This window comes from Papio anubis, chromosome 19 (genome assembly GCF_008728515.1).
Source record: "Papio anubis isolate 15944 chromosome 19, Panubis1.0, whole genome shotgun sequence".
NCBI lineage: Eukaryota > Metazoa > Chordata > Mammalia > Primates > Cercopithecidae > Papio > Papio anubis.
The window spans coordinates 55,018,597-55,029,589 of NC_044994.1; positions in this window are offsets into that span (position 1 = coordinate 55,018,597).

Consider the following 10,993-nt stretch of genomic DNA (forward strand, 5'->3'; position numbering starts at 1 on the left):
AGGTTGGCCTTGTAGAAGTGGAAAACATTCCATTTTCCAATGCATTTAAATTTAAAGCCAAACCGCATGTTGTGAATTTAAGAAAACTTCTTATCCTAAAGGTGTATTTCTCTTGGCATCATCCCCCTTGTAAGAAACCTAGAGGATGGTCCAGATGGAAGGAAATTCCCTGGGTGGTTTTATCTTTTGTTACTCAGTGAGCACTGGTTCCCTGCAAATACTGGAGAAAAGCAAAAATACGCAAGCAAGTTAAAATTAATTTTGTACATCTGGTAGGTTATAAAAGAAAGCACTGCCCAGACTTTATTGGCCACAAATGCCCAGCTGAAGAGCATGACTGTGGATCACTGGTTTTTCCCTCCTGCTGGAAATACTGGGGTGGTAGCGGTCAGTTAGGATTTTCAATGGAGAAGCACAGGACAGTTCTGTAATTTATGGGACTCCTTAGCCAACATAAAGAACTGCAGGAAATAACTGCACAGCCAGGAGGACCTGTTGGTGGGAATTTACTGTCATTCCTGCCCTTTTACTTAACATCATCCACAGGGAGATGTTATACAAATGGAGGAAACCATTATACCTTTTGATATGGAATATAGTACAGAGTTACAGTTCACAAAGTAGACCTCTGAGGTGAAAACCCGAGTTTCTGCTGTGACTGTCATCTCACTGAGCACTTCGCCTTTCTTTGCTTTTATTTGTTCCTTCTATAAAAAGGCAATAATGATAATTTATAATAGTTCCCCTACCCAGAGATATCAGAAGGATGCTACAGTGAATGTTAAAGTACCTTGAGTTCCTTAAATCAAAGGTGCTATATAAATATGTAAGACTCAACTTTCAGAAAAAGGTAATATTCTTTCCTGCACTGATCCCTGCTAATTCTGTATTGATCCAAAGGCAACTATATGCTAAGAAATGTATAGAAAATATAAGTCTGTGTCTGTGTACTATAGAGATATATGTGACAAGTATAAACAAAATGAAGCAATAATGAACAGTTATTGGGGAAACATGATAAAGAGATTATATTAAACTTATATTTGACCATAAAATCCTTTTTATGGCTTGCTCAAACCGGACTCACTGTAAAATCATGATCCAGCTTATTGCTAATCTTTATGATATGCTTATTCCTAATCTTTATGGTATGGTGTCAACCGTTCATTTGTATCTTATTGCAGGTTCCCTGGACCATAGACAAGGGATAGAAAATACTTGTTTTGATAATATATATGCTGTTGATTTCACAAAAATTTCTTAAAATACAGCCTGGATACCCAGTGAAAGAGCTGAAACAGAAATGGAGTATCGTGTTTCCTACTCATATTTTACCCAGCTGCCAGAAGAATGAATTTCTCAAGATCAGTTTGAATGTGATAGATCAGAACCTTCATGTGGTGGGGAAAATGGGATTCTTTCAGTGTAACCACCCCAAGACTTAGTGGCTTAAAGTAGTCACCATTGGCCAGGCACAGTGGTTCATGCCTCCCAGTACTTTGGGAGGCCAAGGCAGGAGGATCCCTTGAAGGACAGTAGTTAGAGATCAAACTGGGCAACAGAGTGAGACCTCATCTCTACAAAAAATACAAAACTTATCTGGGCATGGTGGTGTGCACCCGCAGTCCCGGCTACTCAGGAGGCTGAGGCAGGAGGATGCTTGGACCCAGGGGTTCAAGGCTACTGTGAGCTTTGATTGGGCCAGTGCACTCCAGTGGAAAAACAAAACAAAAACAAAAACCACCACTTATTTAGCTCCCAATTCTATGGGTTGGATCAGCTTGGGTGGTTCTTCAGGCCTGGTCCCACCCGGCCTGGTTTGCTTACCCGTTTACAAGGACCCAGCTGGTTGGCTGGGCCAGGCTGTGTGCTCTCTACCTGTCCCCCATGCTTCCAGCCGCCCAGCTGGGCATGCTCTCATGGTGGTGTTGAGCCTGAGAACAAGCAGAAACCTGTCAGTCTTCTTGAGGCCTGGGCTTGTACTGGGACACTGTCACTTCTGCCACATTCTGTGGGCCAAAGCAGGTCACAAAGGCAGCCCAGATCCAAGGGATGGGGGAACAGCCCATCCCCCCACGGGAAGCGTTGCAGAATGACAGGGTAGGGGGTGGACACGCGGAGGGGAAGATGGCGCCATTGCCGTCTGTCCACCACAGGGCACTGCGTGGAGTAAAGTGCTGCAGAGAAGAGTGCATCTGGGAACAAAAGAGGAACATGGCCCAGCCCCTAACCAGTGAGTAGTTCCTTCTCTGGTGATTGAATTCCCTTAATGCACAGCACTGTAGATTCCCACAATTGGAGGGACACCCACATCCATATTTCAGTGCTGTGTCAAAATTCCTTCCAGAGCCAAATATAGGTGATTTGGGAACTCAGCCCACTGTACTACTTCCGCATTCCTTTGGCACAGAAAATTGAAAAGTGACAACTTCTAAAATCAAGAAAACTGGTGAGATACCTTGGGGTAGAGGAACCTGCATATAAACAGATAAAAGATCTAGTGTTCACCCTTGACCCCAGCTCAACAAACAGAATCTTGTTATGATTATACAAGGGTGAGCTTGAGCAAAGGTGCTGTCTTTGGTGGAAGAAACGTAGTTTTGAGTTGTTTGCTCTTTGACAGTGTCTGATGGCATGTGAGTCTTGTGCATCTGCTTTGGGGCGTGCTGGGCACAAGTTGCATAACCCGCTTTGGAAGAGGAGACAAAGCATTCAAAGCCCTAAACACTCTGTTGATAAGTCATCATGTTTATTGAGTGTGCTTTTAGTGGCAGGGCTCTGAGCACCTGGGAAAGGAGATGAGGAGTGCTGGAGGGTTCGGAGCAGAGAAGAGGAGACAATGCTCTGCTCCAAGCACCAGAGGAGGCTTCTGGAAAGGGGCCGTCTGTGGAATTCCTCACCCCTTCTCCCTGCCGGTGAAGTCTTACAACCACTAAAGCTTTGCCAGAGAAGAGGCGGGACCTGACATTGGGGAGTGGCGGTGCCAGCTGTGAGCACAGGTGGGGTCTAGGTGGCATCACTGAAGCCAAGCTGAGTGGTGCAGGGGGAGCCACCCTGGACCGACACCCCCATGGCTGCCCCACTGCAGAACTGCCTACTGCAGCAAAACAACCCTATGTCCCCCAAGGTTTCAACAAAGAGGAGGATTGAATAAATGTCCCAGTGGGCAGGCACCCCCACAAGACTTGCTGCTCCTCCTCACACACCCGCATGGCTCTGCACAGCTGTGAGTCCAGTTTTCTCTCTTCCTACCTCCCTCTTACCCCAGTTATCCTGACCCCAGGGTGGGATTGAAACTCGTGCTAGGCTAACATCTCTTTCCTTGATCCCATTCGTAAAACTGGCATACAGGAATGCTTTAAAAAAAATCTTTAAGATTACCAATAGTATAAAAGTTAAAATGACAAAATTACAGGCCTGTGACCAGATCTTCGTACTAACCAAGGAGCTGGTGACACTACCCTCTTCCCTGTGTGATAGAAAATGCAGACGTTTTGCAGACAGACCTGGTTCATGACTCAGCGCTGCGACTTGCGGACTTACCTTGTGCAGCTACATCACTTCTTAGCCTTGTTTTCAACATGTGTAAACAGAAGGTACTAATATTAGTCTTTTGTGCTGGTGTGAGGATGACGTGGGATGAGAGACAACCAAGGACTCACTGGCAGTTCCTAGAAGATTCCAGGAGTAGGGATCTGACCGTCCTACACCACTTTCCCTCCCTGTCTCTGACACTTGTTCATTCCTGGGCACAGGAGCCATCTCAGTCATCACGTCGGACCACATAACTGTAACCAAGCTCTGCTGCCCACCTGGAACACCTTCCCACTCTTTGCAACTAGGTCGGAGGGACGCACCTTCTCCATAGACAGTTGGCAGGACTGCGATGGTTGACCCAAAAGTTGTCATCTTCTGACATGACACACTGAGGGAAGTAGACTTACCCAATATAACTTCACGTTATACTGTCTTAAATGACTGTGATTAAAATGGGCATCAGTGGGCCTTTCCCTTGTAGCCCAATATGTAGGGCATGAAGAATAGCCAGATGTGAAGGCTGAAGGGCTATGTGGGCTGATTTCTCTTGGTGTTCCTGGTGCCTCTCCCCGTTTAGGAAGAATAACAAATCGACCACCAGCTCAGAGGAGATGGCATTATAGGTCCAGGCGCCTTCAGGAGGGCACTGGAGTCCAGTGAAAGCTTTCACTCTTGCCCAGGCTCTCATGGGCAGGGGTAGCCCAGGAAACAAAGGCTGCACAGACTTTAAGTCGTGAGAAAAATGACATTCTTATGATGAGGCTCTTACAGACGATCTCCATTTAAGCAGCGGCAGTAAAACATCTTACACTAAAATGAAGAAGCAAATTCATTTTTACTGGCTTTTATAGCCTCTCTCCTTCAATGGCAAAGAAACCATTAAAATAAATGTTTAAAGTTCTTAGAAGAGCTTTCTCTAAATATTTACTCTGTCAGTGGAAAAATAAACATGTTTTACATCAGGTCTATTGAGTTTGTTGTATACAGTAAAATTCACCCTTTTTAGATATATAGTTTTATGAGTTTTAACAAAAATACATAGTTGTGTAACCACCACCATCACAGTCAAGATATAGAATATTTCAACATGCCAAAGTTCCCATTTCCCTTTTTAGTTAATCCCTTCCCCACCACCCCTAACCCCTGGCAACCATTATCTGTTCTTGCTTCCCATAGTTTCACCTTTTCCAATTTGTCATGTAAACAGAGTTACACAGCACACAGCCATTTGAGTCTGGCTTCTTTCCACATAACGTCCTTGAGATCCATCGGTGGGTACACCAGTAGTTCCTTTTTATTTCTGAATAGTAGTCCACTGTCTGGATGTACTGCAGTTTATTCACCAACATGTGGGTTCTTTCCTGTTTGGGGAGATTACAAATAAAGCTGCTATAAAAACTCGTGTGGACGTGTGCTTTCACTTCTCTTGGGTGAATATCTAGGAGTGGGATTATGGGATTGTATGGTAAATACCAGTTTGTAAGAAACTGCAAAACTGTTTTCTAAAGTGTCTGTACCATTTTGCATTCCCATCAGCAATGCATGAGAGTTCTAGTTGCTCCACATCCTCACCAGCATTTTGTATCATCAGTTATTTGCTGGTTTGCTTTAATGTTTGCCATTCTTATAGGTGTATAGCATCTCACTGTGGCTTTCATTTGAAATCTGTGACTACCTTCTTATGTGCTTATTTGGCTATCTTTATATCTTATTTGGTAAAGTATGTTCAAATCTTTTGCTCATGTTTTTCTTTCTTTTTGTGAGACAGGGTCTCACTCTGTCACCACGGCTGGAGTGCAGTGGTGTGATCACAACTCACTGCAGCCTCGATTTCCCAGGCTCGAATGATTCTCCTACCTCAGACTCCTGGATAGCTTGGCCTAGACATGTGCCACCATACCCAGCTAACTTTTTAATTTTTCTGTAGTGAGAGGGTCTTGCTATGTTATCCAGGCTGGTTTCAAACTCCTGACCTCAAGCAATCCTCCCACTCTGGCCTCCAAAGCACTGGGATTGTTTGTTTTCAATTGTTTTCTTAGTGAGTTTTGAAAGTTCTTTATTTATTCTGGAAACTGGAATATGCGTGTTTAAAGCTTTTAGAGCATTTCTGTAAGTATTTGTTATGATTAGCAAAAAATGAAGACATAATTTTTCATTTTTTAAAAAAATTATGTTTCAGGAGATGTACACCAGTAGTGTTTATTCAGATTAAATGGTTCCACATTTACACAGTGGGACTCCCAATGTCAGGGCCCAGTTCTGAGCTGGCATATCCTAAAATTGTCCTGTATCCTTATGGAATGCAGCAGTCACCCTCCTAGGGGCCCATTCTCCCATGGAAACTGAGTTTTCTTAACACACATGCTGATATAAATGTGTTTTATTGGTTGGGAAACTGTAAAATAGCTTTCTTTCTTTCTTTTTCTTTTGAGACAGAGTCTTGCCCTGTCACCAGGCTAGAGTACAGTGGTGCGATCTCAACTCACTGCAACCTCTGCCTCCCATGTTCAAGCGATTCTCCTGCCTCAGTCTCCCGAGTAGCTGGGACTACAGGCACGTGCCACCACACCCAGCTAAGTTTTGTATTTTTAGTAGAGACGGGGTTTCACCCTGTTGGCCAGGATGGTCTCGATCTCCTGACCTTGTGATTCACCACCTCGGCCTCCCAAAGTGCTGGGATTACAAGCGTGAGCCACCGCACCCAGCCCGTGAAATGTCTCTGTTGGTATTTTCTGATTATTTTATATATTAAGGAGAATATTATAATGAGTGCTGGGTGAGGGACAAAATAAAAACAGAGGGCAAATGCCATCATCCTCTATGTCTGACAAGGGGGAGAGAGCAAGCATCCCCGGGACAGATTTTGTTGGCATGGGGAAGGTTGTTTAATCACATCAATGTAAGTCCAGTTGGTTTGTGTTGGTCTGGTAAATATCATATGGTAAATATCTGTTGTGACCAGAGCACAATGAACATGCCTCTGCAGTTGTCCCTTAGTCCACAGAGCCTGTGCTGGATGACAAGAAAGGCCCCAAGAGGGTCAACAACTGGGAACTTCTCTGAAGGATTGGATTCCCCAGCAGGGAAGGACACCCAGGGTGCTAAAGGTGCACCTGGGCTGATGGCCTGACGTGGAAGTTTTGTGGGGGAGATTTGGGGCTGGACAGGCGGATGCTCCTGCACATCCAGCTGCCTCTGACTCAGCTCTGAAGACAAAGGCAGAGTATGTGAGTGAGGGAAGTCTGATTTTAACCCTGAAGCCCAAGCCTCCCGTCAGTGGGGATAGACAAATACTTGTCTACCACCAAGGGGAGTATTTGTATGCGTGGGACCAGTGCCCAATCGTGAGCAGAGGCCATGACTGAGGCGGGAGACAGGAACCTACCTACTGAAGTCACTAGCCTTCCTCACCCTCTCTGGGGCATTTGAAAAAAGAATGTGTCTGCTTTGGACCAAGTAAGACCTTGGGGTTCATGGATGACCAGTGGAGGAGGCTTCAAATGTGAGCAGTTAGACATATGGGAGCTCCTATTAATATTAATATTAATATGGAAGCAGCTATTAATATTAATTGGAAAAATGATGAACTGTGACTGTGTTTATACTTGCAGCTAGTGAAGCCAACTATGCCAGAGACGGGCAAATGTTGAGAAAAAAGGAATCAGGGCATTATGAACCTTACCCCCACCAGCCCTCCCAAGAGCAGGTACTCTTGAAAATATAAAACTCCAATCGAATTTCATCAGACTTCACTTAAAACTTCACGGCTCTCCATTGTTCGTGGAATAGAAACCAAAGGCTTTCAGATGGTCCTCATGGCTCCCCACCCTCCAGCCTCATCTCAGGCTACTCTCCCCACCTCCAACTGCACTGGTCTCTCCAGTGCACACACTGCCTGCCCTGGGTGCTTTGCACATGTGGTTTTCTCTGACTGCAGCATTCTTCCTGGTTTTTCCCTGGGTTAAATCCAATTCACATCTCAGTTCAAGCAGCACTTCCTCAAGGCAGCATTTCCCAACTGCCCTTTCTTCCTGAGACCAGACTGGTCCCCTTGTTAGGGGTGCTTAGAGATGCTGGAACTTATCCTTTGTGGCATTATTCCAGCTTGTAATGATAAATTTATTTTAGAATTTGAATAGTAGCTGTCTCACCACCACCACCACACACACACACACACACACCACAGTATCCAGCAGGTAGCATGATGCCTGGCATATGTGGATGCTCAAGAAACATGTGCTGAATGAATGAATGCGAGTGATAGGCCCTGAAGCCTCAGGAACACCCTTAAACCTCATTGCCTTTTTATCATCCCAACTTCCTTACTGCATTTTCACACACTGACCAAAGTCCAGACAAGGCCACTATGTCTAAAGGAGAGATTTCAGAGCAGAATTGATAAGGCAAGCTAAGGGAAACAACACTGAAGAAGCGATTTCATACAGGTGAGCCCAAGGCAATACCCTGTGAAGAAGCAACAGCCCATGGTAGATTGAAATATGAGTTTTTTTAGAAATTCCTTCAAGAAAAGCAAAATCATGAGCTACAAGATCAAGAACTCGTGCTCATATCTGGGTTCCCAAAGGGAGCAGGAAAAATAAGAACCTCTGACAATGCCTTAGGCAGTCAAGGAAAATGAAACTGGCTGGGTGCGGTGGCTTATACCTGTAATTCCAACACTTTGGGAGGCAGAGGTGGGCAGATGGCTTGAGGTCAGGAGTTCAAGACCTGCCCATGGTTAGGATGACTTTGTGGATAGGTGGTCATGTTTATATCTAGTAATTTTTGCTTCCTCCAAGGCATTCTGCTTTCAGCTGTAACAAAATGCTATACACTAGAGTTAAACTGATTTGGATAAGCAGAGTCAATGATGGAAATACTCTCTACATACCACAAATATTTTCATTAAAATCAAATTTAGTCCCCAATTAAATAGTAAATCCTAGAACTTTGCATTGAAAACTTTATATCTATGAAGGTTAACTTTATGTATAAATATGACTAAGCCACAGGATGTCCAGATATCTGGTTAAACATTATTTCTGCCTCTATGAAGAGACACACATTTGAATCAGTAGACAGAGTAAAGAAGACCCACCCTCACCAGTGTGCAGGCATCATCCAGTTGGTTGAGGGCCAAATAAAATAAAAAGACAGAGGAAGGTTGAATTTTCCTCTCTGCCCAACAGCTTGAGCTGGGGCATCCATGGATCCTGTCTTACCCTCAGTGCACCTTGTTCTCAGGACTTCAGACTTGGACTGAAGTTTATACCATCAGCCCTCTGGTTCTGAAGCCTTTGAACTACACCAACAGCTTTCCAGACAACAGATCTCCAACTTACAATAGATCATAGGACTTCTTGGCCTCCATAATTGCATGAACCAATTCCTTATAATTAATAACTCAATCAATCTCTCTGTATATGTGATGGTTAATACTGAGTGTCAACTTGATTGGGTTGAAGGAGACAAAGTATTGGTCCTGGGTGTGTCTGTGAGGGTGTTGCCAAAGGAGATTAACATTTGAGTCAGTGGGCTGGGAAAGGCAGACCCAGCCTTTATCTGGGTGGGCACCATCTAATCAGCTGCCAGCACAGCTAGAATATAAAGCAGGCAGAAAAACATGAAAAGACTAGACTGGCCTAGCCTCCCAGCCTACATCTTTCTCCCGTGCTGGATGCTTCCTGCCCTTGAACATCGGACTCCAAGTTCTTCAGTTTTGGGACTCGGACTGGCTCTCCTTGCTCCTCAGCTTGCAGATGGCCTGTTATAGGACCTTGTGATCTGGTGAGTTAATACTTAATAAACTCCTTTTTTATATATGTCTATCCTATTAGTTCTGTCCCTCTATAGAAACCTGACTAATACAATATATTATATATTACACATATACATATAGATACATATATAATACATATAAAATATATCTATATATGTATATTTCTATATATACATATATTTATATATGTGTGTGTGTATATATACACACATCTATCTATATATCTACCTCTCTCTCTCTCTGTCTTTCTCTCTATGGTTCTGTTTCTCTGCAGAACTCTAACATTACATCCTTAGATTGTAATTTGTTGGCACTATGCCCCCAAAAAGATTTTTTTCTGTGATAAGATGACACTGGTTATCCTTTTTTAGCACCTAGAGCAAGTGCAGATACGTGTGCAATGTCAGAAGGATGGGCAGCCCAAAATAGCTGATGGGCGTTTGTCCATTATTGCATCCTATTGGGTGTACGCTGCAGGGCCCTGTGGATCTGTGTTCATGACCATATGTTCATCATAAATAATGAAATCACCATCATGATATGGCTGAGAGATCTTTAAAGCTGAGCAAACGAATACAAATACAAACTCAGACACACCATGTCTGAGCATCCATGGATGGTGTGGACAATGAGCAGGCGACCATGGACTAGAGGACATTCACCAAGAGGGACAGATGGTGGCCACTGTTCTTCAAGAACACTACAGTCAGTCATAGGCCCTGTCACCCAAGCCACTTCTGTTTCCTGCTCAGACAGAGAAAAGCAGCTACAGCGTAGCACCTGGGCTAGTTATTAAAGAGCAAAGGAGTCACTCCACCTTTGCTCCACTTGGCCACCTTCCCCATGCTCATTTCCATTAAGAGTTTTAATGAAAGGTTATTCAACAGCAGCATACTCAGAGAGTCACAAAATGACTCATTTTAAAATGCATCACTTTATTGAGTCAGTATCATTTACATGCAGGAAGGTTCACCTTTTTACATCTACAGTTCTGTGAATTCTGACAAATGCACATAGTCATGCAACCACCAAGACAATCATGACATAGACCATCTCCATCACTGTAAAATGTTCCTTCCCGCTCCTTTGTAGTCAATTGTCTTCCCCACCTGAGCCCCCTGGCAACAACTCATCTGTTCTCTATCCCTACAGCTTTGCCTTTCCCAGAATGTCACATAAATGAAATCACACAGTATGTGGTTGTCTGGGTCTGGCTTCTTTCACTTAGCATAATGGCATGTTTTTGCATGTGTCACTTGCTTGTTCCTTTTTATTGTTGAATAGTGTTTGTGTTTTTGTTTTGTTTTGGGTTGTTTTTTGGTTTTTTTGCCTTGTTGTATTAGAATTTGTTTATCCATTCACCAATTGAGTGACAGTTAGATTATTTCTGGTTTTGAGAAATTATGAATAAAACTGCTGTCAATACTCACTGTGGGTTTCTGTAGTGACAGAGCTTTGTGGACATGAGTTTTCATTTCTCTTGGGTGAGTACATAGGAGTGGGACTGCTGGACTGTGTGTCTTAGTCTGTTCCAGCTGCTATAACAAAATACCATAGGCTAGGTGGCTTATAAACAGTAGAAATGTATTTCCCACAATTCTGGAGGCTAAGTTCAAAATCAGGGTGCCAGCCTAGCCAAGTTGTGGTGAGAGCCCTCTCCTGGGTTGCAGACTGGCA